Source organism: Scyliorhinus torazame, chromosome 14 (assembly GCF_047496885.1).
Source record: "Scyliorhinus torazame isolate Kashiwa2021f chromosome 14, sScyTor2.1, whole genome shotgun sequence".
Lineage (NCBI taxonomy): Eukaryota > Metazoa > Chordata > Chondrichthyes > Carcharhiniformes > Scyliorhinidae > Scyliorhinus > Scyliorhinus torazame.
This window is the reverse complement of record NC_092720.1, coordinates 64,345,041-64,372,169: the sequence shown is the minus strand read 5'-3', so window position 1 is coordinate 64,372,169 and position 27,129 is coordinate 64,345,041. Positions and strand designations below refer to the sequence as shown.

Here is a 27,129-nt window from a genome sequence, read left to right as displayed (position 1 = left end):
AGCAGGGTAGTACTCCGAGAGCTGTAGACCAAGACAATGAAGTACAGCACCTTGACATATACATGTGGTGCTTTTGTTTTCTTTGAGAACTCTGGCAACTTTATTCATTCAAACTGCAGTAGCTACAAATGAAAAAAGCTGAAAGAGGCCAGATACAAGACATTCAGTGCATCTCACTGCTCCAGGGAACGTAACAGTGTGTGCAGTGTACCGTTTGAATTGTATTTGTGTTACTGTCAGTTTTGCTCTTCAAAATTGCCACAAGTATTCCCACAGAATCTTTCATTAGTTAAGCATCGATCAAACCTCTACAATTAATCTGTAGGGTGTTCATGTACTTTTCCTCTTAAAGGAAAATTAATGAAGAGAAACGGCTCCCATGGGGATGTGGAAAAAAGGAATGGTAAACCCACATGTTAAAAATTAGCTCTTGGAAAATTGCCGATAGATTTTCAGCTTCACCCACTGGATCTCAATCTGGTTCATTTGGAACCCCCCTAATGCTGATTGAAGGTGTGGGTAGTATTCTGTGCCAGTTAAATGTGCAGCTGAAGAAAAGAAAGTCTGTGATCGGACATTTAACTACATTAAAGGCACTCGATGAAAACAAATTGCTGTTCGTATTTTCTTCTGTATATTTGAACTCTTGCCCTCCATTAAGAGGACTAACTCAGCTCTGACCTGGAATCAGAATTGACTTCTAGTTTATCTTTAGCAATAACAACAGAATACCCAGGCAGCTTCTGCGGAAAGAGAAACATGGTAAACAGTTCAGATTGATGATCTGTCATCACAGCTAGTAAAAGTTAGAAATGTCATAGGTTTTAAGCAGGCAAAAGGGGAGGTGAAGGTGTGAGCAAGATCATAAGGGAAGGTCTGAGGTGGGGTACAGGGCAGGAGAGAGTAAATGATAAAAGGGCTCATGGTGCAAGGCCAAGGGGACTGACAGTGGGATCAGTAAAGAAAAAAAAGATGTATTCAGACGAGCTGTGAATGGCAAAGTGGTTATAGCTTCTGTCCAAAAGAAAACCAAACAGAAAAGCAAGGGGAAAAGGGAAATAAAATGGGCAGAGGTTATGATCTTAATCCTGTTATTATGGGTTCAAATTGGGATTTGTTGGCTTCTTTGATCTTTCTGGATGTAATGTTATTTTGTTCAAAAACCATTCATTTACCTCAGACTAGTCCAATGTGCAGCCTGAGGACCAAAGGCAGCCCTTGAAGCCCCTCTCTGCGGCCCCCAGAGCCAGTTTCAAAATGCCGGTCAAACAGGTAGGTTTGAATGAACAAATTTTGCATGGAACTACTCTTTCAATCATAAGGAATTTCTTTCCTCTGTTGTGGGAGAGAAACACTCTGTGATTAGAGGAGCAGCGAAGACTGGCGGTGAGTTTGGGGCCTTGAGAACCAAAGTTCAGGGGAGGTTAGGGGGGTTTGAGGAGGAGGTGAGGATGGGGTGGAGACAGAGGGCTGGGGCAGGGAGAAGAAGGGGAGAGGGCCGGGGAAGGGAAAGGGAGTCCGGGGGAAGTGGAGGCCAGGGGAAAAAAATGGATGCCACTGCTGTACAAGAGAGGAGGAAGAAGAATGGCAAGGCTTAAGAGATTATGGATTCAATAATAAAGGAAACAGACAGGTGCTTCTGTGGCTGCAAAAGAGACTCCTGAATGGTGTGTTGCCTCCCTGGTACCAGGGTCAAAGATGTCTTGGAGCAGCTGTAGGGCATTCAGAAGGGGTAAGATGAACAGCCAGCGGTTGTGGTACATACCGGTAGCAATGACATAGGTTAAATAAAGGGACGAGATCCTACAAGGAGAATATAGGGAGTTGGATGTAAATTAAAAAGTAAGACCTCAAAGATAGTAATTTCATGATTACTACCAGTGCAACGTGCTAGGGAAAGCAAAAATAACAGGATATATCGGATGAAGATGTGGCTGAAGAAATGGTGTAGGGAGGGAGGGATTCAGTCTACTGGATATTGGGATCGGTTCTGGAGAAGGTGGTACCGGTACAAACAGGATGGGTTGCAACTGGGCAGGGCCAAAACCAATATCCTTTGGGGGTGAGGAGGGGGGGGGGGGGGGGGGGAGCTGCTGTCAGGGAGGGTTTAAACTAGAATGACAGGGAAATGGAAACCGGAGCAGGGAGACAGAAGAGGGAGAAACAAGAATGGAAACAAAAGACTGAAATATAAGAAGCAAAAGTGCAAGGCAGAAAAAAACAAGGGCAAAAAAGCTAAGATGACTAACCAGATTAAAAAGACAAGTTGAGACTTCCGGTGACAGGATATGCTGAGCGGACACGCGGAAGGTGGCTCTCCTCCTGGAAACTTGAAATTAGGCACTTTTAGCCAATAAAGAGGCCACAAAACCTAGGGGAAAGAAACCCCCCCACCCTCCTCCAAAACCACCACAATGAATGAGGCATGCCAGCAACAACCTGAGGAACTGAAAAGACAGCAAAATCAGTGTAAATCTGGAGAGGAAGATTGAGGCAACAGCGAACACGCAGAGCAACGAGGATCTGGCCACATCTGGATGGGTCAAGCTGCAAGGAAATATGCCAGGCTACCACCCGATAAATAAATGGATGGACCTCCTAGCACAGGAGCTCCACATCCTCAAGGACACCATTAAACTCAAAATGAAGGCAGCGGTGAAAGTGGTGGAGCGGAGGCACTGGTCCCCCTTCAAGCAGAGCTGGAAAAGACAGAGCAGCGTCTGGAGACACAGGAGGTGACGATCAGAGAGCTGGAGAAGGCCGCGACCAACCAGAGCGGCTGGATCGCCTCACTGGAGACAAAGATGCCAAGGTTGGTGGTGACACAAGGGGCACTAAGGGGAGGTTTCGGGACCAAGAGAACTGGCCTTATGGCCAAAACTTCCACATTGTGGGCCTACCAGATAGTACCAAGGGCAGGAACCCTATGGAGCACATGGCACAGATGCTGGGCAAACCTGTTGGAGGGGAAAGCTTCACCATGCCCCCAGAAGTAGTCAGAGCCCACAGGTCACTTCTGCCAAAGTCCAAGCCCAGGGAGCAGCCACGGGCCATCATTGTGAAACTGCACCAGTACCAAGACCAGGAAAAGATCCTGAACTGAGCAAAGCACATTGTCCTGTAAATGGGAGGGGCACTCAATCCGTGTGTACCAGGACATTGGGGCAGACCTAGCCAAGTACAGGGCGGAATTTAACACTGCCAAGGTGGCTCTTTATATCAGGTTCAGGATGCTGTACACCGCCAAACTCTGGGTGACTTTCCTGAGTAGGGAGTACTATTTCACCGCACCGGCAGAAGCAGACGAATACATGCACAAGCTGGGAGCTGAGAAGGAAACGACACCAGCACTGAATCAGTAAATCTCTAGTCTCATCGGTCAAAAAAAGGGAGAGGCTCTTTGCACAGGACTGATCTGGTCTCATCTTCAATTTGACGATGATTCTCAGATAGGAGAAAAGAGGGGGTGAGAGCAGGAGGACGCAGAAGGCGGTGAGGAGGGGGAGATGGGGGGGAAGGGAAATGCAAAAGCCGGAGCAAAATGTGGATCGATCCTCGGGGGTGGGGGAGGGGGGGGCACCACAATAGCGGGTGAGCTAGCACAGGGAAGTACGAGGTGGGGAGTGCCGCGGCACAACTTCCGATGAGTGTGTGCCTCGCAGCAGGGGGTGGGGGGGGGGGGGGGCCGTAACAATATGTATATTGTATGGGAGATAAACAGTGAACAATTTAATGTTTATACCTCTTGGGCGGGATTCTTCGTGAATTGACGGGGAGGGCCACTCCGGCATCGGGCTGCCCCGAAGGTGCGGAATCCTCAGCACTATCAGGGGCTAGGCCAGCACAGGAGTGGTTGGCGCCGCGCCAGCCGGCATGGAAGGGCTTGGCGCCAAGGCAATCGGCGGCGAAGGGCCTCCACCGGCCGACGCGAGTTGGCCCATACGCGGGAGCGCCAGCATGTGCTGGCGTCATCCCAGCGCATGCGCAGGGGGGTTCTTCTCTGCACTGGCCATGGCGGAGGTTGACAGTGGCCGGTGTGGAGGGAAAGAGTGCCCGTACGGCACAGGCCCGCCCGCAGATCGGTGGGCCCCGATCACGGGCCAGGCCACCGTGGGGGCACCCCCCGGGGCCAGATCACCCATCACCCCCCCCGAGGACTCTGCAGGCCGCCCGTGGAGCCAGGACCTGCCGGTAAGAACCTGTTATGATTGAGGCCGGCGGGACCCGCCGAAAACCGTCGGCCACTCGGCCCATCGCGGGCAGGAGAATCGCCAGGGAGGCCGCTGCCAGCGGCGTGATTCCCGATGGATAACATGCCCAGGGGGATAGTCAAGCGACCCAAGGGGAAGGAAACATCATGGCTAGTGGTATCGGATGCGCAATCAATTGCACAAAGACGCAGATTGGGTACAACTGTGGCTTTATTGCAGTCAGATGCGTGGCCTCCTGCTGTAGCTAGCGAAATGGCAGAGCAATGGAGGTCACGCATATTTATACAGATCTTATTGGGCGGAGCCAGCTGGCCGGGGCTACCGGCGAACCTGTAGTGCAGATCCTACCTTACATCCCATAATACAGTGGTTCACCACATTCACCCCTGTCCGGCGAGGGTGATGTGAAGCTATATACAAATAGGGTATTGTGTACAGTGTTAAGAATGGGGAAAACAAGGAAGAAAAAAAAGAAAAGTCCATGTTGACGGTCCGGAGTCTGTCAAGGGTTCAGCCGATCCAGTGCTTTGGTGCTTCGCTGGGAGCGGCGTAAAGGTGGCGGTGAAGTCGGTGCTGGCGGTGGTGGAGGTGGCACCGATGGCGGTGGTGGCGGTGCTGATGCTGGCCAGTCATCGGGGAACTCCAGGAGCGTGCCAAAATCCTCTTCGTCCTCTTGTGTGGGAAGGGGGGGAGGGGTTGGTGTGATGGGGTCAATGTTGGCGGCGCGGTGGGGAGGGGGGGGGGGGGGGCGCATGGGTGGGGGAAGTGTGTTGGGGTGGAACCTGATGGTGCCAGGTCCCTGAGTGAGACAGTATCTTGGCGGCCGTCGGGGAACTCAATGTAGGCATATTGAGGGTTGGCGTGGAGCAGGTGAACCCTGTCCACCAAGGGGTCCGCCTTGTGGAGTCGGACGTACCTACGGACGAGGACCGGTCCTGGAACAGTGAGCCAAGTCGGGAGCGACACCCCGGATGTGAACTTCCTGGGGAAGGTAAAAACACGTTCATGGGGTGTGTTATTAGTGGCGGTGCACAATAGTGACCGGATGGAATGAAGAGCGTCAGGGAGGACCTACTGCCAGCGAGAGGCTGGGAGGTTCATGGACCATAGGGCCAGCTGGTCGGCGCTCCAAACAGTCCCATTCTCCCGTTCTATTTGCCCGTTTCCCCGGGTGTTGTAGCTGGTCGTCCTGCTGGAGGCCATACCCCTGCTGAGCAGGAACTGACGCAGCTCATTGCTCATGAATGAGGATCCCCTGTCACTGTGGATGTAGGCGGGGAAACCAAACAGAGCGAAGATGGTGTTGAGGGCCTTGATGACGGTGGCAGATGTCATATCGGGGCATGTAATGGCGAAGGGGAATCTGGAGTACTCATCGACCACACTGAGAATTTTTCGTGTTACGTTCGGTGGAGGGGAGGAACCCTTTGAAATCCACGCTGAGGCGTTCAAAGGGGCGGAAAGCCTTCACCAGGTACGCACGGTCCGGCCAGTAGAAGTGCGGCTTGCACTCCGCACAGACCTGGCAGTCCCTGGTGACTGTCCTTACAGGGCAGATTGCGAGCTTTGACCAGATGGTACAATCGAGTGACCCCCGGGTGACAAAGGCTGTCGTGTAGAGCCCGGAGTTGGTCTGCTTGTGCGCTGGCACATGTACCTCGGGAGAGGGCGTCTAGGGGCTCGTTGACTTTACAGGGGCGATACAAAATCTCGCAATTATAGGTGGAGAGCTCGATTCTCCACTGCAAGATTTTATCATTTTTGATCTTGCCCCGTTGTCTGTTATTGAACATGAAGGCTACTGACCGTTGGTCAGTGAGGAGAGTGAATCTCTTACCGGACAGGTAATGCCTCCAATGCCGCACAGCTTCAACGATAGCTTGGGCCTCCTTTTCGACGGATGAGTGTCGAATTTCAGAGGCATGAAGGGTGCGGGAAAAGAATGCCACGGGTCTGCCTGCCTGGTTTAGAGTGGCGGCAAGGGCGACGTCTGAAGCGTCGCTTTCTACTTGAAAAGGCAGTGACTCGTCCACTGCACGCATCCCGGCCTTGGCGATGTCTGCTCTGATACGGACAAAAGCGTGTTGTGCCTCGGCCGCGAGAGGGAATTGGGTGAACTGAATGAGTGGGCGGGCCTTGTCCGCATAGTTTGGGACCCACTGGGTGGAGTAGGAAAAGAACCCCAGGCAGCGTTTGAGGGCCTTGGGGCAGTGGGGGAGGGGTGCCCCATGAAGGGGCGCATGCGGTCGTGATCGGGCCCGAGAAGTCCGTTTTGGACGACATAGCCGAGAATGGCTAACCGGGTCGTGAACACACACTTCTCCTTATTTTTGGTCAGTTTGAGAAGAGTGGCAATGCGGAGGAATTCATCGAGGTTGGCATCGTGGTCCTGCTGGTCATGGCCGCAGATGGTGACATTATCTAAGTACGGAAAGGTGGCCCGCAAACCGCACTGGTCGACCATTCGGTCCATTTCCCTTTGGAAGACCGAGACCCCGTTTGTGACGTCGAAAGGGGCCCTAAGGAAGTGATAGAGCCGACCGTCTGCCTCAAAGGCAGTGTATGGACGGTCCGACTTCTGGATGGGGAGCTAATGGTAGGCAGATTTGAGGTCAATTGTTGAGAAGACCCGGTACTGCGCAATCTGATTAACCATATCAGATATGCGTGGGAGGGGGTAGGCGTCGAGCTGCGTGTACTGATTGATGATCTGGCTGTAGTCCACGACCATCTTCTGTTTCTCCCCAGTTTTAGTCACTACCACTTGGGCTCTCCAGGGGCTGTTGCTGGCCTCGATAATACCCTCCTTAAGCAGCCGCTGGACTTCGGACCTGATGAAGATCTTGTCCTCGGTGCTGTACCCTCTGCTCCTGGTGGCGACGTGCTTGCAATCCGCAGTTAGATTGGCAAAGAGGGAGGGGGGGGTCATCCTTCAGGGTCACGAGGCCGCAAACGGTAAGGGGGGGTAGGGGCCCGCCGACTTTGAGAGTGAAGCTCTGGAGATTGCACTGGAAGTCTAGGCCCAACAAGTGTGCAGCGCAGAGATTAGGAAGGACATAGAGGCGGAAGTTACTAAATTGTACGCCTTGGACAGTGAGGGTGACTGTATAGAAACCTCAGATTGGGACGGAGTGGGATCCGGAAGCAAGGGAGATCCTTTGATTGGCAGGATGGACCGCGAGGGAGCAGCACCCTACCGTATCTGGGTGTACAAAGCTTTCGGTGCACGCGGAGTCCAGCAGGCACGAGGTCGCGTGGCCGTTGATTTTCACTGTTGTTGATGTGGTGGCGAGGTTGTGCGGGTGAGATTGGTCCAGTATCATCGAAGCGAGCTGCGGGTAGTCGTTGGATGCTTCGGATGGCGAGTGTGTGCGGTTCCGATCTCGGGATGTCCGGAGAACCTGTGGGGAACAAAATGGCGGCACGCACATTGCGGGGTCGGGACAAGATGGCGGCACCCATGGGGCGCACATGGCCGAAGGGGGACAAGGTGGCGGCGCCCATTGGTCGCACATGGCCCCGGGAGGAGAAGATGGCGGCTCCCATTGTGCGTTTGGCGTGGGGGAGGGGGCGATAGCGGCCGCGATCGCAGCGACTGTGCGGGCCTGGCACACAGCTGCGAAGTGGCCCTTTTTACTGCAGGCTTTACAAACTGCAGTGCGGGGCGGGCAGTGTTGGCGGGGGTGCTTCTGCTGACCGCATAAGTAGCAGGGGGGACCCCCAGGTACGCGGATCGGCGTGCGGCGCAGGCGTATTGGAAAGGCAAGGCCCCAGCTGAGGAGGTCGGTGGCGGGGTCCAGGAGGGGTAGGAAGGGGTAGAAGGGTGGGCAGCGCGGTGGGAGGGGTAAGACTGTACATTACGGGATGCGACCGTCATGGGGAATGCCAAGGTTTTCGTCTCCGCTAGTTTGAGCGTGGCCCCTTCCAGTAATCGTTCTCGGATGCAGTCCGACGCAATCCCTGTCACAAAAGCATCGCGCATGAGGAGATTAGCGTGTTCAGCGACCGTAACAGCCTGACAGTCCCAGTCCCGGATGAGTGGAATTAGGGCCCGCCAGAAGTCTTCGATGGACTCACCAGGTAGTTGCGAGCGGGTGGCGAGTGCATGCCTGGCAAAGAGCGTGTTCGTCTTCTGAGCATAGTGTTCTTTAAGGAGTGCCATTGCTTTCGCGTAATTCGAGGCGTCTTGGATCAATGGGAACATGCTGGAGCTCAGTCTGGAGTACAGGACGTTTATCTTCTGAGCCTCCGTTTGCTCGGGGTCCACAGCCTTGATGGAGGCCTCAAAACATGCTATCCAGTGAGTAAAGTCTTTTCTGGCGTCGGGCGAGTGCGGATCCAGCTGCAGGCGATCTGCTTTGATTCTGATATCCATTCTGTGGAAAAAAATCTGACTGCAATAAATTGATGCGCAATCAATTGCCCAAAGACGCAGATTGGGTACAACTGTGGCTTTATTGCAGTCAGATGCGTGGCCTCCTGCTGCAGCTGGCGAAATGGCAGAGCAATGGAGGTCACACATATTTATACAGATCTTAGTGGGCGGAGCCAGCCAGCCAGGGCTACCGGCGAACCTGTAGTGCAGGTCCTTACATCCCAGAATACAGTGGTTCACCACAGTGTCCTGGAAGGGGCACTGATGGTCCTCGTAAATGTGTACGCTCCTAACTGGGACAATGGTGGGGGGGGGGGGGGGGGGGGGGGGGGGGGGTCCTTAACTGCTGACAGGACTCATGGACAGACAGATCAAACCCAAGTCAGGAAAAAAAAAATCAAACTTGGCAACGAAATGGAACATTTTCATGGAATAGATGGGGGCAATGGACTCATGGCGGTTCACACCCAGGGGAAAAGGAGATCTCCTTCTCCCAGGTACACAGGGTATATACTAGGCCCCACGCCTGTGCGATATGTTCGTAGACTCATTAGTAAGGGTAACCCGGCATCCAATACTGACATGAGCCTCACGATCGCTGTTACTGAAAAAAGACCCGACGGAGTGCGGGTCCTATAGGCCCATCTAAAAAGGGGACATGGCCACAGAGGGAGGGAAGATAATTGCTTCTAAATATATGTGCTAATTTCTGTGTGTCATTTTATTTTCCTTTTTTGGCGCGCTTTTATAATATGCAACTTATAAATTGTGTAATATAAGGGGCTGGATTCTCCGTCCCGCCGCCCCACATTTCTGTTTCATCCCGCCGGCGGGATCCTCCGTTACGCCGGCTGGTCAATGGGGTTACCATTGTGGGGCAGCCCCATGCCGTCGGGAAACCCCTGGCAAAACGGAGCATCCCGCCAGTGGAGAATCTAGCCCAAGATGTGAAAACCCAATTAAAAGACTTTTAAAAATAGCCAAGTCTACAGGCTTTGGGTGGGACTCTTTGTTAGCTGACGCCGAAATCGGAGAAGGCAATAGGGGTCTCATTTCCGGACCCAATTTCCGAATACCTCCTTCGCATAACAAGGACAAAAATTGTGATCAAGAGGGGAAAAATAAAATGAGAGTAAAATTGCAGGGAACATTGAAACTGATGCTAAAAGTCAGATAAAGGAGAACCAGTTGATGTGTATTTGGACTTTCAGAAAGCTTTTGATAAGGCCCCTCATAAGAGTTTTGTGGCAAAATTATAGCCCGGGGATAGGGGGCAGTGCATTGGCATGGATCAGGAATTGGTTGACAGAGCAGCAAGGTGGCGCAGTAGATAGCATTACTGCCTCATGGCGCCGAGGTTCCAAGTTTGATCCCAGCTCTGTCTGGGTCACTGTCCGGGTGGGGTTTGCACATTCTCCTCATGTTTGCATGGGTTTTGCCCCCACAGCCCAAGAGATGTGCAGGCTAGGTAGATTGGCCACGCTAAATTGCCCCTGTCATGATATCCACATCAGCATATCATGGTGCAATCACACACAAACTGATGGATAGGCAGTTGGACCAACCAGCACACACATAACATCGCAGCCAATCACCAGTGAGAGCACACGCACTATAAAACAGGGAACACCACAGTTCCCGCTCATTCTACCAGGAGATAGCTCAGAGCACTGAACTCACAGCCTGCCACTCAGACATAGTCCATGTGCTGAGTGCCTCACTAAGATAGTGATAGGGCTGGGTCCACAGGTTAGCTGGTGAAGTGCGTACCCAAGCCAGCAGTTAGTTGTAACCGTTGTTAAGACAATAAAACAGAGTTGTACCATCTACAGCCGTGTTGGATTATTTGTGCAGCAGAACACTCAACACGACATGATATCAGTAGTGGAAGCTGACCAGCGACTGTGAGACCTACCTGCACCCTTTCGGAAATCCGCCATCCTGCTCCATGGAAATCATCAGCTCGCCGCAGCCGCTCAGAATCACTGGAAATCTTGGCGTCAACTGGAAGCTGTTTAAACAGCGCTTCCAGCTCTTCCTAGAAGCCACAGACAGGGAGAATGCATCGGACACCAGGAAGATCGCCCTCCTCCTCTCCACGGCGGGGCAACACGCCATCCACATCTATAACTCCCTGGCATTCGCGGAAGGTGAGGACAAAACAAAATATAAGACGGTGCTTCTCAAGTTCGACGAACACTTCAGCGTGGAAGTCACTGAGAGCTTTGAGAGGTACCTCTTCCAGCAGCGCCTTCAGGGTAAGGATGATCCTTTCCAATCTTTCTTGACACACCTCCCTATCCTCGCGTAGTCCTGCGGCTATGAGGCCACCTCCGACTCCATGATACGGGGTCAGATAGTTTTTGGGGTCATCTCGGACACCCTACGCCAGCAGCTCCTAAAAATAAAGCGCCTCACCCCAGCGACTGCCATCGAGACCTGAGTCCTCCATGAGAACGCGACCAGCCGGTACTCCCAAATCCAGGTGGCCGAAATGGCACGGCACGGGTCCTACGAGGCGGGCGTGTCCAGTCGATTGAGTTCCTCCCAGCCCGTGGCCCGGACGAGGGCGGACATTTCGCACGCTTTCCGTGGCCTCCCGCGCTTGTACGCGCCAAAAGTGGGGATGTTGACGCAGAGGGGCGTGATGCGCAGGCGTGCTCTACGCAGGACCCCACCGCGCATGCGCAATGGCACAACGAATGCCATGACATCACGACATGTGGCAAGTGTGGCTCCGCCCACTTAAAGCGGCAATGTCCGGCCAAAGCGCGACAATGCCTCCGTTGTGGCAGGATGGGCCACTACGCTGCCTGCTGTCGAGCAGCTCAACCTGCCAACTCCCAACAATTCCGCCAGCCTCGCAGGGACGTGCGGGCGATTCAGCCCCCCTACACTGAGTCATATCCAAACAGTATGCAGACCAGCGATACCGAAGACAGGGAGCCCTTCCGCGTTGCGGTAATCCACAAGAACCGGATGTCCCCAAGTCGGAACCACCAGCCGCTGCCAATGCACAGCATTGATCCGGGCGATGAGTGGTGTGCCACCCTAACGGTCAACCTGAATTCGTCGCCCACCTGAGAGACTTGACTTATGAGCCTGTTAGCACATTGGACTCACTGAATTGTTTTACAGTACTGTTAACGAGTTTCTTTTCTTGTCATTCATTGTTCCAGAAGTTTTCTCTTGTCGTTTGCTGATTGCATTTGTTCTGTTATGGGTACAACCTCTTTGTTCTATTGCACCAGACACCTTCCTCTGTATATAGTTCAGCCTCATGTACATGTTGTAAATATTGCACACATATACTCAGATGCACTCAGTACACATTTCTATTTATTAGCATGTTGGCACATATCCTTTGTGAAAGGGGGGGATGTCATGATATCCACATCAGCATATCATGGTGCAATCACACACACACTGATGGACAGGCAGTTGGACCTACCAGCACACACATAACATCGCAGACAATCACCAGTGAGAGCACACGCACTATAAAACAGGGAACACCACAGTTCCCGCTCATTCTACCAGGAGGTAGCTCAGAGCACAGAGCTCACAGCGTGCCACTCAGACATAGTTCATAGTGCTGAGTGCCTCACTGAGATAGTGATAGGGCTGGGTCCACAGGTTAGCTGGTGAAGCATGTACCCAAGCCAGCAGTTAGTTGTAACCGTTGTTAAGACAATAAAACAGAGTTGTACCATCTACAGCCGTGTTGGATCATTTGTGCAGCAGAACACCCAACACGACAGCCCCTTAATTGAGTACTCTAAACTTATTAAACAAAAAGAATTGGTTGACAGACAGGAAACAGAGATTCAGAATAAATGTGCCATTTTCCGAGTGGCAGGCAGTGACTGGTGAGGCACCCGGGATCAGTGCTTGGGCCCCAGCTGTTCACAATATAGATAAATGACCTGGATGAAGGAACCAAATGTATAATTTCCAAGTTTGCTGACGACACAAAACTGTCATGATATTCAAAGATACATCATTCAGCAGCGCCTGCAAGGTAAGGATGAGCTCTTTCAGTCCTTCCTGACGCACCTCCGCATACTCGCGCAGTCCTGCGGTTACGACACCACCTCAGAGTCCATGATCCGGGACCAGAACGTTTTTGGCGTTGCCTCCAGTGGCCTACGCCAGCAGCTTCTAAAAATAAAAGGCCTGACCTTAGCATCTGCAGTTGAAGCCTGTGTCCTGCATGAGAATGCGACCAGCCGCTATGCCCAATTTCAGGCGACCGAATCGGCACGGAGGGGGTCCCACGCGACCGAATCGGCAAGCCAGGCCACCCACGAGGCCGAACGCGTCCAGGCAATCGAATTTCTCTTGGCCCGCGGCCCGGACGAGGGCGGCCGTTTCGCGCGCTTTTCAAGGCCTCCCGCGTTTGTGGGCGCCAAAACCTACGGCAACACTGAGGGACGTGCTGCGCAGGCGCGCCCGACGCAAAACCGAACTGCGCATGCGCAGTGGCGTAACGAACGCCATGACGTCATGACGTGCGGCAACTGTGGAGCTGCACATTTAAAAGGGCAATGTCCTGCAAAAACCCGACAATGCCTACGCTGTGGCAAGATGGGCCACTATGCTGCCTACTGTCGAGCGGCTCAACCTGTTGATCTTCCACATCTCCGACAACCTCGCAGGAACGTGTGGACCATTCAGCCTCCACATCACGACATCCAAACCGATGACACAGATGACCAAGACGCCTTCTGGGTTGCGGTCATTGATGGGAACCGGGTCAACACCATCAATCCAGGCGATGAATGGAGTGCCACCCTAACGGTCAACCCGGATTCGTCGCCCATCTACTAGACTGGACTTATGAGACTGTTCACACGTCAAACTTTTGCAACCACTGTTTTATAACATGGGCGAAATTCTCCGGAAACGGCGCGATGTCCGCCGTTTTTGGGGACCGCATCTTTGGGGACCGAGCCCCAACCTTAAGGGGCTAGGTCGGCGACGGATGAATTTCCGCCCCGCCAGCTGGCGGAAAAGGCCTTTGGTGCCCCGCCAGCTGGCGCGGAAATGACATCTCCAGGCGGCGCATGCGCGGGAGCGTTAGCGGCCACTGACGGCATTCCCACGCATGCGCAGTGAAGGGAGTCTCTTCTGCCTCCGCCATGGTGGAGACCGTGGCGAAGGCGGAAGGGAAAGAGTGCCCCCACGGCACAGGCGCGCCCGCGGATCGGTGGGCCCCGATCGCGGGCCAGGCCACCGTGGGGGCACCTCCCGGGGCCAGATTGCCCCACGCCCCCCCCAGGACTCCGGAGCCCACCCGCGCCGCCTTGTCCCGCCGGTAAGGTAGGTGGTTTAATCTACGTCAGCGGGACAGGCATTTTAGCGGCGGGACTTCGGCCCATCCGGGCCGGAGAATCGCGCGGGGGGGCCCGCCAACCGGCGCGGCGCGATTCCCGCCCCCGCCAAATATCCAGTGCTGGAGACTTTGGCAACCGGCAGGGGCGGGATTCACGCCAGTCCCTGGCGATTCTCTGACCCGGCGGGGGGTCGGAGAATCTCGCCCCATGTCTCTGTTTTATCGTTACAGGCTTCGTTTGATCGTTCCAAATGTCCATGTTGTTCTTCTTTTTGTTATGGTACAACCTCGTTAGCATGTCACACCTGACATCGCCCCTTGTATATAGTTAAGCCCCATGTACATGATGTAAATATTACGCACACACACACCTTTAGCTGCACTCAGGACACATTTATATTTATAACCACATAGGCACATAATCTTGTAAAAAAGGGGGATGTCATGATATACAAACATACATCATAACACATACATAATGATAGACAGACCAACGGACCAATTAGCACACATAACACGACAGCCAATCACAGACAAGAGCAGACACAGTATAAAACAAGAAACACAACACTTCCTAGGCAGTCCATCTGGAGACGGCACAGGGCCAGGACCTCATAGCAAGACACTCACACAGTCACAACGTGCTGAGTACCAAGTCTGATGTATAAATGGAAAAAACTGCGTTGTATCAATCGCAACCGTGTTGGTTCATCTGTACCTCAGTGCACCCAACACTTCAAAAACTAAGCTGAATTGTGAGAAGGATGCAAGGGTGGTTCAAGATGATTTGGACAAGTTGAATGAGTGAGCAAATACATGGCAGATGTAGTACAGCATGGCTCAATGGGAAGATACACATTTTGGTGTAAAATACAGAAAGAAAGAGTATTATTTAAATGGGGATATATTAGGAAGTATAGATGTACAAAGGGATCTGGGTGTCCTTGTACACCAGTCAATGAAAGTGGACAGGCAGGTGCAGCAAGCAATTTGGAAGACGAATAGTATGTTGGCCTACATTGCAAGAGGATTTGAGTTCAGAAGTGGCAATGTCTTACTGCAATTATGCAAGGTCATGGTGAGATCACATCTGGAGTGTTGTGTGCAGTTTTGGACTCCCTACCCAAGGAAGGATATACCTGCCATAGAGGGAGAGCAATGGAAGTTCACTAGGCTGCTTCCGGAGCTGGCAGGACTATCCTCTGAGGAGAGATTGGTCTGACTGGACCTGCATTCACTCGACTTTAGAAGGATGGGAGGAGATCTGATTGAAATGGATAAAATTCTAACAGGGCTGGATAGAATAGAAGCAGGGAGGATGTTTTCCCTGGTTGGGGAATGTAGAACCAGGTGCCACAGTCTCAGGATACAGGGTAGACCATTTAAACTGGGATGAGGAACAATTTTTTCACTCAAAGGGTAATGAACCTGTGGAATTCTCTACCACAGAAGGCTGTGGAGGCCAAGTCACTGAATATACTCAAGAGAGAAACAGGCAATTTCTTTGATTTTAATGGCATCGAGGAGTATGGGGAAAGAGTGGGAATATGGCATTGAGATAGAAGATCAGCCATGATCATACTGAATAGCGAACCAGACTCAAAGGGCAGAATGGCTTATTCATTGTTTCCAGTTTCTATGTTATCTTTCTGAAATTTGTTAATCGGCCGGCCGCTTGAGTGAGAAAAATTCTGAAATGTGGCCCCCCACACGAAAAGGTTGGACAAGCCTGTTTTGTCCCAGCCATTTACAAAGGTTCAGTAAGACAAAGACATAGCTGGAGCTGATCTCTGAGATGCTTCACACTCATCTCCTCTCAGTGTGTGACACCACTGTGACATATCTCCTTCTGCACATGCTCAGTAGCTATCCTCAGATTTAACTCTTTATTCTACATTGAATCACTGAACTTTGTTAAATTTGGAATTTTGTTAAGTGCCCTGTTGAAAGATAAAACGCTGTCCTTGGGGCAGCACGGTGGTGCCGAGGTTAGCCTGTACCCAGCCCCGGGTCACTGTCCGTGTGGAGTTTGCACATTCTCCCCGTGTCTGCGTTGGTCTCATCCTCACAACCCAAAAGATGTGCAGGGTAGGTGGAATGGCCATGCTAAATTGCCCCTTAATTTGAACTTTTTTTAAAGAAATGCTGTCCCTGGAGCATTGTTGAACATTGCAGGAGGCTGAGGGCAGAGACGTCAGAGTGGGAGCACAGTGCGGAATTAGAATGATAATTACCTGGAGGCTTGGGATCATGATTGCAAAATTGAACCGAGATGTTAGGTGGGAAGGGACTGGACAATGGAAGGAAAAATAGAGTCAAGAAAGCAAGAAACAAGTTCAGTAGGGCTGGAAATGATGAACTGCTTGTCTTTCCTTGATCAATCTGCCTCAGTTTCTTATCACTTAGAAAAGATTTTAGCAAAGTTTTAACAGGCAAGATTAAGAATGGTGGTACAAATCAATTAAACACCCATTAAAACATTCTACCAGGTTTACTCTAATTAGCTATACACGAACATGTGAATTAGGAGCAATAGTAATCCACTCAGCTACCTGAGCCTACTCTTGTCATTCAACTAGATCATGGTTGATTTGATTGTAACTTCAATCCCACCTCCTGCCCACCTCCATGATGCACCATCAATTACCACAAAGACGAGAGTAGTGGAATAATCAAGGCTTTATTGAGCAAAGATGTTGTGCCTCCTGTAGCTGGAACTAGAATGGCTGCAGTACCGGCGAGCACACACATTTATACGCCGCCTACTGGGCGGAGCCAGCAGGCAGGGATTTACCCATGTACCTCTACTATACGTGTCTTACCGTAATACATATAATACTGCTAGTGGTGACTACCACACTCCAATAATGTTTCACCCCCATGTTAATCAGGAATCTATCTAGTTCTGCCCTAAAAATAGTCAAACTAATGTCTACATTTTGTTAAATTTAAAATAGAGATTACATTATCTTCCATAATGTTTAATTTAAAGTAAGTTAACCAATACTTGCATAAAATCTTGTTCTCAAAAAGCAATACATTAATGATCTGAAAGAAGGAATTGAGAGCACTGTTGCTAAGTTTACAGATGATGCAATGATATGTGGACGGACAAGCAGTGTTGCAGAAGGACTCGGGCAGGCTGGGGGAGTGGGCAAAGAAGTGTCAGATGGAATACAATGTGGAAAAGTGCGAGGTTATGCACTTTGGTAAGAAGAATAGAGGCATATACTGTTTACTAAATGGGAAAAGGCTTCGGAAATCTGAAGCACAGAGGGACTTAGAATTCCTAGTTCAGGATCCTCTTAACGTTAATGTGTAGGTTCAGTAGGCAGTTAGGAAGGCAAATGCAATGTTCGCATTCACTTTGAGATGGCTAGAATACAAGAGCAGGGGTGTACTGCTGAGGCTGTATAAGGCTCTGGTCAGACCCCATTTGAGATATTTTGAGCAGTTTTGGGCCCCGTATCTAAGGAAGAATGTGCTAGCCTTGGAGAGGGTCTAGACGAGGTTCACAAGAATGGTCAGTGGAATGAAGGGCTTGTCATATGAGGAGCAGTTGAGGACTCTTGAGTCTGTACTCGATGGAGTTTAGAAGGATGAGGAGTGGTCTTATTGAAACTTACAGAATACTGAGAGCCTATATAGAATGGACAATGAGAAGATGTTTCAACTAATAGGAGAAACTAGAACAATAGGGCACAGTCTCAGACTGAAGGGATGATCCTTTAAAACTGAGATTAGAATGGGTTTCTTCAGCCAGAGGGTGGTGAATCTGTGGAACACATTGCTGCAGCAGGCTGTGGAGGCCAAGTCACTGAGTGCTTTAAGACTGAAATAGATATTTTGTTTATTAATAATGGGATCAGGGGTTATGGGGACAGGATAGGAGAATGGGGATGAGAAACATATCAGCCATGATAGAATGGTGGAGCAAACGCGATGGGCCGAATGGCTTAATTCTGCTCCTATGTCTTATGGTCTTATGGTGTTTAAACCATGGCCTATGCATTTAAACAGTCATATGATGCATTTTTATGCAACAGTAGTTTTGGATCTTTTTCATTCCTATGTAAAAGTGCTTTATTAACTGAATTGTTTCATGTAACAACCACTTACAAAGTTTGCAAAAATCAGGTCCAAGTAGTTCGGTGCTTGTGTATTTTAGTCATTACCCTTTCCATTCGTCCTGGGAAATTCACATAAAATCATTTTACAGATGTTTTCTGATTGAAAACATATCTTCTTTCAAGTTGAAAAGGATATTCAATTGATATATGATTAAACAAACATTTTCAAATGTTTGATGTCAAAAATTAACTCTGCAGACATTGTATTTTGGCTTACTCACAAGTAAAATAATTTACTCCTCTTGAATTGTATTATCGTGAGAGCAATAAAAGAACATTGCTGTATTAGCATAATGCACCCAATATGTCTGCCCTCGCTGCCCCATTCTTTCTCCTTCGCCCCCAGTTCATGAATTGAAAGTCCTTGTCCTTGTCTACAGATTCATACAGAAATGGAAACAGAGATGTCAATGAAGGGAAGGGGTGGGAGATGGAGATGAGCCACGTTAATGTGAAAGAGAGGAGAACTGAAAGCAAAGTTTGTGACGTTTTCAAGTGTCAGGTGAGAGCACAAAATGACAATGATAAAGAGCGTGATTCTCTGGCCTCAGTGCGCATGAGCGAGAGGGCGACAAGGGCGGTTAATAGCGGGAGAGGCCAAAAAGAGAAACACAACCAGCGCCAAACAGTTTGCGATGCAATCAGCCAGCTCCCATAGGCGAAATTGGGATCCCGCTGTAGCGTGACGAGAAGCCAATTATCACCACTTAAACCCTATATCCATACAATTAACGAGAGCCACCCCATGTCCAACGGGCTCCCGTGATTCAGCAGCCTTCCCAGCAAGTGGTCACGCTGGCGCCGATTAGTACTCCTTTTGAAAAACAACAACCTGCGGAAGGGCTTTTGCGGGTATCTGAGGAGGTGAGTAGCCATCTTTCCTCACAGGCAAAGAGTCCTAGGGCTTGGCGGGGGGCTGGTGGACACCCTCAGGTGGGGTGCTATGAGGGGGTCTGTTGGGGGGGGCGCTGGAGGGGCAATCATGCAGGACTCCACCATGCCAACCCCTGGATCGTGTGTACTCATTCCGGGGCAACCATTGTCCCTGCCCCACTGACCACCTGTAACTCCCACCGACTGTGGCTTCTTTCCGTGCGGCTGAAGGCTATTGCTGAGTTGGCAATCGTGGTTAAGTGAACACTTCACCCAACCTGAGTGCATTCCCCTGGGTGGGTAGGCGTGCCATGTAGCATGTGGGGGTTCTTACCTAGCATCTCAATCAGACCACGATGTCTGGACACTGTGCCTGAACACTGCGGGACACCACACCGCGGACAGAGCAGCCAACATCCGACAACCCAGGGGATGGGCAGGGCGTTCCAAGTGCGGGGGAGGGGGGGGGGGGGATCAATGGAGGAATGGAGGGTCCCGTGGAGGGAGCCACTACTGTTTGTCAGTCTAACACCCTCTCCCAAATCCTTACAGATATTGAACAGTACAGATGGTATTTTGGTACCCTGCAGAACAGGTAGTGGAACAGGGCCCAAGCCTGGAGAGATGGGCCATGGGTTCGGAGATCAGTCCGCATTGCGATAGAAAGTGACAGAGGTATCGTACTGGTTGCGGTGAAGTGTTTTTAAAGTTTCACAGGTGTCCAACAATGGCCCACTCTCCCGATGGTGCACCCCACTCTCCCCACCATCCCCTCACCCACCTACCCCCCTCCCCCAGTGCCCTCAGTGATAGTTTGCCTTCCTTGCTCTACCGCTACGTCCAGGTGTGTCTCCTGGAATGCACATCAGAGACGGAGGCAGCCAGCTGTTTACCATTTCCTGTGGCCTTCGATGCCCCTGGTGGGTGTCCTCTGGGGCCGGAGTGCCCTGGCGCACTTGGCGGCATACGCACAGCTGTGCGGCCTTGTCCCGTGTGCTGACTACGAGACACAACGTCGTCAGAGGGGTGGAACTCAGGGGAGCCGGTGGCCACACCCCCCACTCCATGGGACAGGTCCGTGTTACACCCAGTGCCCTCTCCTCCCATTGGGGGCACATAGGAGGAGGAGCAGCTGGTTTGAGCCTCCGCCACCCCTGGGTCAGTGGGAGGGATGGGTCAGTATGTATGGCAATAACAACTCACGTTTGACAGGTCCTCCGGCTGGGGCCCAGTGAATCCTTACCTCTGCACATGTCGCCCCCGTTACCTCCAGGGCCCGTTCCTCGAAGGTTGTGAGGATTTTAATGTCCGGCACCCTGCAGCCAGTCTGGGCCCTCTCCCGGCGATTGTGGGAGAGCTTCTCCTGCGGTGACTCAGAGAGGGCCGCATGCGTTGGTGGGGGGTTGGTGGGGGGTTGGTGAGGAAAGGTTTGGGAGGGGGTGATTGAATGGAGATGGGGGGTGAAGGAAGGGTTGGGGGCCGCATGGAGGGTTAACGGGGCGGAAAGGTCTTGGGGGGGTGTGGGGGGGGGAGAGAGGGGGGGGGGAGTGTTGGTATCAACTCACCTGTGCTATCTGTTGTTGACGTTCGTGCGGCACTGGAGGACAGTCCCACTGGTCACACTTCCTGAGCTATCCCAGGCAGCACTGGCTGACCTGTGGCTCACCCTTCAGGACCCTCAGAGGAACAGGCCATCCCTCCTGGCCTCAACTGCATCTAGGAGCCTCCCCAGCTCCACATCTCCAAACCTTGGGGCCAGGTGTCTCGGTGCCATGACTGCGAGCTGAGTAGCGTTGGCTGTACAAGTGCTGGTTAAGTGCTGATGAACCTTGTTAGCAGGAGTCTGGTGAGCGCGGTCCCGGCGAATTGGCTGGCGAGCCTCCATTTGCGGTGTGAAGCCTGTGAGACATCGCTAATTGGACCAATTAATGTTGCATTGCGTTGCCGGCCTTGTTGAGCACAGGGTCATTTGTGGTAGTTCCCGCTCGCTACTCCACTTAGAAACCTTTCCGGAAAATCGCGCCCATAGTCATTAATGTGCATGGACCTGTGAGAGGTCCTGTGTAAGAATGCAGTCAACCAAGGATATTCGTCCTCACCATGGATAACAGGAGCTTCATCTATGTCCACACCATTTCCTGCACTCCTGCTCTCATCTCTTCCCTTCTGATCGGGTTACCCATGTCCTCACTTTCCACCCACCAAACAGCCTCCATATTCAGTGGGACGAGACGTGTCGAAGAACGCCAACGCTGGTGCCGTGGTGAGTTTGTGTTTGAGCTCCTCCCATTCCAGCTGGTGTGTATGTTGCCACTGGAACTCTGTAGATTTTTTTTATGAGATGGCGCAGATTCGTTGTGTGGGAGGCAAGGTTGGGAATGAATTTCCCTAGGAAGTTGACCATGCCAAGGAATCGTAGGACAACCTTCTTGTCGGCCGGCCGCGGCATGGCTGTGATGGCGCTCACCTTGTCTGCATCCGGACGGACCCCTGACCGGGAGATGTGGTCCCCCAGGAACTTCAATTCGGTCTGGCCAAAGGCGCACTTGGCTCGGTTGAGGCGCAGGCCGTTTTCCCGTATGCGGGCAAAAATGCGTTGGAGACGATGTATGTGCTCCTGCAGTGTGGTGGACCAGATGATGACATCGTCCACATATACGCGCACCCCTTCGATGCCTTCTATCATCTGCTCCATGATTCTGTGGAAGACCTCGGATGCCGATATGATGCCAAATGGCATCCGGTTGTAGCAGAATCTGCCGAAAGGGGTGTTAAAGGTACATAGCTTTCGGCTGGACGGGTCCAGTTGGATCTGCCAAAACCTTTTAGAAGCATCCAGTTTTGTGAATATCTTCGCTTGGGCCATTTCACTGGTGACCTCCTCCCGTTTAGGTATGGGATAATGTTCCCACATAATGTTATTATTGAGGTCCTTGGGGCCTATACAGATGCGGAGCTCGCCAGAGGGTTTCTTGACACACACCATGGAGCTGACCCATGGCGTGGGCTCCGTGACCCTGGATAGGACCCCTTGGTCCTGGAGATCCTGCAGCTGCAGCTTGAGGCGGTCTTTAAGTAGCGCAGGAACCCTGCAAGGTGCGTGAACGACCGGGATGGCGTCCGGTTTGAGGCGAATTCGGTATGCGTATGGCAGTGTTCCCATGCCTTCGAATGCCTCCTGGTTGTGGGCAAGGAGCGATTGGAGCTGTGCGTTGAACTCAGCATCCGGGAAGTCTGATGTGTCGTCTGGAGAGAGAGACAGAATCCGTTGTACAAGGTGGAGAGCCTTACATGCCTGTGCGCCCAGCAAGGAGTCCTTCGATGAGCCAACTATTTCGAACGAGAGTGTGGCCGTGTGTGTTCTGTGTGTCACCTGGAGCTGGCAGGATCCCATGGCCGGGATAACGTTCCCATTGTAGTCGACCATCTTGCACCGGGATGGCTGGATTGGTGGTCTGACCTTCATGGCATAGAATTCTGACCATGCTATGAGGTTGGCGGATGCGCCAGTGTCCAGGCGGAAAGTGATCGGCGATCGGTTGACCGTCAGGGTGGCACTCCATTCATCGGCCGGATTGATGGTGTTGACCCGGTTCACATCAATGACCGCAACCCGGAAGGCGTCTTGGTCATCTGTGTCGTTGGGTTGGATGTCCTGATGTGTGGGCTGGATGGTCCGCACGTGTCTGCGAGGTTGTCGGAGATGTGGAGGATCCATCGGTCGAACCGCTCGACAGCAGGCAGCGTAGTGACCCATCCTGCCACAGCGTAGGCATTGTCAGGTTTTTGCAGGACATTGCCCTTTTAAATGTGCAGCTCCACTGTTGCCGCACGTCATGACATCATGACGTTCGTTACGTCACTGCGCATGCGCAGTTCGGTCTTGCGTCCGGCGCGCCTGCGCAGTGCGTCCCTCGATGTTGCCGTTGGTTTTGGCGTGCACAAGCGCGGGAGACCTCAAAAAGCTGCGAAACGGCCGCCCTCGTCCGGGCTGCGGGCCGGGAGAAATTCGATTGCCTGGATGCGTTCGGCCTCGTGGGCGGCCTGGCTTGCCGATTCGATCGCTTGGGACCCCCTCCGTGCCGATTCGGTCGCCTGAAAGTGGGCAAAGCGGCTGGTCGCATTTTCATGCAGGACACAAGCTTCCACTGCAGATGCTAAGGTCAGGCCTTTAATTTTAAGAAGCTGTTGGCGTAGGCCACTGGAGGCAACGCCAAAAACGATCTGGTCCCGGATCATGGACTCTGAGGTGGTGCCGTAACCGCAGGACTGCGCGAGTATGCGGAGGTGCGACAGAAAGGGTTGAAAGAGCTCATCCTTACCTTGCAGGTGTTGCTGAAAGATATACCTCTCAAAGCTTTCATTGACCTCAACGTTGAAGTGCTGGTCGAGCTTGAGGAGGACCGTGTCATATTTAGATTTGTTCTCGTCTTCCGCGAACACCAAGGAGTTGTATACATCGATGGCGTGCTGACCTGCGGTAGTGAGGAGCATGGCAACCTTTGTTTTGTCCGAGGCACCCTGTTTCTCGTTGGCTCGCATGAACAGTTCGAATCGCTGCTTGAAGAGCTTCCAATTGGTGCCCAGGTTCCCAGTGACTTGCAACGGCTGCGGTTTGTTGTGGGTGTCCATGGCTCAGGATGGCAGATTTGCAGGCAGGTATCGATCCACTCACTGGTATCATGTGGTGTTGCTCTGAGGTACAGATGAACCAACACGGTTGCGATTGGTACAGCGCAGTTTTATTCCAACTTGTTATTTACAGATCTGTCTTGGTACTCAGCACGTGGTGACTGTGTGAGTGTCTTGTTAATCAGGTCCTGTCCTTGTCCCTGTCTCCAGATGGACTGTCCACCAGGTGTTGTGTTTCTTGTCTTATACTGTGTCTGCTCTTGTCTGTGATTGGCTGTCGTGTTATGTGTGCTAATTGGTCTGTTGGTCTATCTATCATGATGTGTGTGTTTGAATATCATGACAATGACATCACCAAACACAACTTTCCTCCCCTCCCCTGTCAGCATTTGGAAGGGACCCTGTACCCTCTGTGACGCTCCGTGGCCTGCTCCTCAATCACCCCCGAGTTGGGGTTGTTGCGTGTCATCTCGTTCTCACTGCATCTTCCCATGCAAACGCAGGACATCTAAAACCTACTCTATACCTCCTGTCTCCTCACTGTCCATGACCCCAAACAGTCATTGCAGGTAAAGCAGCGATTCACCTGTACTTCTTTCAATTTAGTATACTGTGTTCGATGCACACAACAACATGGCCTTTACCATGGGGAAACCAAACACAGATTGGGTGACCACTTTGTAGATCATCTCCACTTAGTCTGTAAACATTACCCCGAGCTTCTGATTGCTTGTCCCCTGGCAAACATGTTGACACCTCGGTCTTCAGTTGTTCTAATGAAACTCAATGCATGTCAAGGAACAGCATCTCCTCTTTCAATTAGGCACCATCAATTTGTAGCCATCTGGACGCAAAATTATGTTTAACAATATCAGACTGTAAACTCTGTCCCTCCATTTTGCTTTTTTGCATGTTCCAATCTTAATCTTTTTTTAAATGTGTTTTGCTTTTGGACACAACTGTTCCCTATTCTGCCAATCACACATATGCTGATCAAATTCCTTGTTCTTTATTACACACATTGCCACTCACTGTGTCTTTTTATTTTATTTTAGAGAACGCAATTAACTTTTTCCAATTAAGGGGCAATTTAGCGTGGCCAATCCACCTAGCATGCACATCTTTGGTTTGTGGGGGCGAAACCCACGCAAACACGGGGAGAATGTGCAAACTCCACATGGACAGTGATACAGAGCCGGGATCGAACTCACGACCTCGGCGCCGTGAGGCAGCAGGGCTAACCCACTGTGTCTTTTGTAGCATGATTTCTTTTGTCATTTAACCTCTACTCTTATCACAGACTTCCCCTCTTTCTTGTTCTTCCTACCCAGCTCCCTTCCCCCCACAACGTGTTCAAAGGCTATTACATTATTTCAGTCTTCCTTCAGTTCTGAGGAAAGTTCCTTGACCTAAAAACTCAAATGTTTCTCTCCCCACAGATGCTGCCCGACCTGTTGAGCAATACCAGCATTTTCTATTTTTATTTCATTACCTGAGGAGTTGCAAAAGATACCGAACACTGCAAGGACAATGATGCAGCAGCCGAAGGTGATTGAGCCTAGGACACAACCCTGAGGAACCCCTGCAGCAAAGTCCTGGGGGGCTTTATTTTAAATTACAAAGCACACCACAAGCCTCGTTGGTGTACCTGACCCCTTTGTCAGATGTAAAGTGGGTGCAAGATGAATTTAGCTGTGTGAGTAATGCCTGCTCAGATTGATTGCAAGCCATAAAATATACCAAATTAGCAATGGGGCACCCAATCCACAAAAGCATCGGTCCCAATGATGAATTTGTGGGGCACAATTTTTAATGTTTTGGGCAGCCACTTTAAGCATTTGTTCAAATCATTGAATATGTTAATCTGGCGCTCAAAGGCACTTAGTTGAAGGATTCCGGTAGGGTGGCATGGTAGCACAGTGGATAGCACTGTTTCTTCACACCGCCAGGGTCCCAGGTTCGATTCCCGGCTTGGGTCACTGTCTGTGCGGAGTTTGTACGTTCTACCCGTGTCTGTGTGGGTTTCCTCCAGGTGCTCCGGTTTCCTCCCAGATATCCCGAAAGACGTGCTGTTAGGTAATTTGGACATTCTGAATTCTCCCTCTGTGTACCCGAACAGGCGCCGGAATGTGGCGAATATGGGGATTTTCACAGTAACTTCATTGCAGTGTTAATGTAAGCCTACTTGTGACACTAAACATTATTATAAATTATAAAAGTTTGTTGCCACATGAATTCAGCAGATCCAGGGTACTCCTGTTCAGAATTCTTCAATGGCCCCAGGCAATCTATCATTCCCCACCATTCACCCTCTCCAAACCTCCTCTCAGGACTTAACTGAGGGTCACTAAAAAATGGATTTTTCTGTTGCTGTGAACTTCTTGTGAAAGCATGATCGACAGGAGCAGTTCATTCTGACATACAGATGAAATTCTGGACACAACCTCTGGCATTTCTCATGCCTCTTGAGTTGGAGATTGCGGTCATCACCATGAACCTGGCCCACTAAAAGAAGGGATCCTTCCACCTCCATCTGACCTGCATGGTACCAGCCTGGCTCTTAATGCCATCAGGATTACTAGAAATTTGCAAAAAAAATCAGACCTCGTCAGTGTTGTCCACATGCCGGAGAACAACTGTGGAAAAACAAGAGAAAGTAATTGTTTCTGTACATAATTGTTCATGCTTAGAACTGCCCACATTAACAGTTCACTGTATTTAAAAATCAACTCTATTTCGGTACGGTGGTGTAGTGGTTAGCACTGCTGCCTCACTGCGCCAGAGACCCAGGCCCAATTCCATCCTTGGGTGACTGTCTCTGTGGAGTTGCATGTTCTCCCTGTGTCTGCATGGGATTCCTCTGGGTGCTCCGGTTTCTTCCAACAATATAAGATGTGCAGGTTAGGTGGATAGGCCATGTTAAATTGCCCCTAGTAACTAAAAGGTTGGATGAGGTTACGGGGATAGGGCAGGTGAGTGGGCCGACGTAGGATGCTCCTTAGAGAGTTGGTGCATCTCAATGGGCCAAATGGCCTCCTTCTGTACTGTAGGGATTATATTCTATTTCTTGTAGTCATTGTAGTTTAGGATAATCTCAAGCGTGCTTTATGTAATCCATGACTTGGTTCTTAAGACTTGTCTAAGCGTTGTCTAACATTAGCTTCAATAGATACTTAGCCATAGACACATAAAAGCCCTATGTTCTATTGGATGATGGAAGTCTACCAATTCTCCTTATTTAACTTTTGCCTATTCAAAACTATTTCAACTTAGTTCTGGAAGCAGGATGTTCAAGATGGGATTTCATTTGCTACAGGAATGTGTAAATTCTCTAAATTTACTTTTATTTCTGAAGTTTGGTGTTGAAAATTGTCATTTTAATAAGCATGCTTTAGTGAGACTGGCACTACAACGTTTGTGCATTTGTAATAGATCAGCCAAATAAAAATGATGTAAACAGCGGAGCATCAAGATGTTACATGTAACTGAATTCAGAAGTTCATTGATGACAGCTATGGTTCTGAATAATTTGCTTGCAGAACTGTCACTGCTGCTATCAGATGCAGACTTTGT

The 27,129-nt window shown here is 50.9% G+C and overlaps 1 long non-coding RNA gene across 1 annotated transcript; it reads left to right on the top strand.

Moving 5' to 3' along the window:
• The first annotated feature begins 827 nt into the window (after positions 1–827).
• On the top strand, positions 828–25,787 carry LOC140389785 (uncharacterized). The gene is made up of 3 exons (XR_011934475.1): positions 828–1,272; positions 18,432–18,553; positions 24,996–25,787. It is a non-coding gene; the product is annotated as an uncharacterized lncRNA (long non-coding RNA).
• Positions 25,788–27,129: the final 1,342 nt, after the last annotated feature.